The sequence below is a fragment of the Hyla sarda genome, chromosome 9 (assembly GCF_029499605.1).
Source record: "Hyla sarda isolate aHylSar1 chromosome 9, aHylSar1.hap1, whole genome shotgun sequence".
NCBI lineage: Eukaryota > Metazoa > Chordata > Amphibia > Anura > Hylidae > Hyla > Hyla sarda.
In genome coordinates, this window is record NC_079197.1 from 86384733 (window position 1) to 86385886 (window position 1154).

Below are 1154 nucleotides of genomic sequence, written 5' to 3' on the forward strand. Positions count from 1 at the left end.
GTGCAAGGGAAAAGTTGGCCAGTTGCCCATAGCAACCAATCCGATTGCTTCTTTCATTTTGCAGAGGCCTTGTTAAAAATGAAAGGAGCAATCTGATTGGTTGCTATGGGTAACTTTTCCTGGACGGGTTTTGATAAATCTCCCCCTTTGTGGCTACTACAGGGTAGAGAACTGCAAAGGGATTGGGAATCCAGTCTCTCTCTAAAAGTTGTGACTAAGGGGAGTATTTATCAAAGGATTTGTGTGTGTTTTTTCACGTAACTTTGGCGCAATACTTTGGCGCAGTGTCTTTTTGCGCATCTTCTCCACTGTCATTTTTACAACTTTCTCAAAATCACAAGGTCCTGTGTGTGATTTTAACTTTATTCAGTAATTCATCATTTGGGCCAATCGGTCTTTGGCGCAATTTTGCGCCTTTAGGGTTTTTTTTCGGCGCAAATCACCGGCAAGAAATTTTGCACATGGAAAACACACTTAGCAATGTCAGAAAATGTAAAGGCGTCAAAATACATTAAAACATTTTTTTGTGAAAGCAGCGACGCCTCCAGGGCTGCTCAATACTATCCTGCAAGGGACCTTCACCCTCCGTTGAGCCAGCATTGGACATGGCCACACAGGTTCAGGAAAGGTAAGCACTAAAGCAGTGGTCTCCAACCTGCGGACCTCCAGATGTTGCAAAACTACAACTCCCAGTATGCCCGGACAGCCAACGGCTGTCCGGGCATGCTGGGAATTGTAGTTTTGCAACATCTGGAGGTCCGCAGGTTGAAGACCACTGCACTAAAGTAATAAAAAAAAAAATTAAAAAACACTCAAATTGAAAATAAAATCCATTTCTCATGGTGGCTATAAACCCCACAAAAGAAAATAACTCATGTCGCTTGTTGATATACAGCAGGAGGGACCCCGAAATGGCTGCTCTACAGGGTAAAATACGCGTCCTCTGTGGGGGGTAAGTTCTGTGTAAAAGGCGCTGTGAACAGCTGATTTCAACATTTCACCAAAATTACTAACAACTTGCACCAAATGATAAATCTGGTGCATGTCCACGAAAACCAAAGTGAGAAAAAGAAGGGTAAAAAGAAACTGTTGCAAAATTGATAAAATTGATAAATACCCCCCTAAATGTTTGCAGGAACAAGCGGTAATTGTTA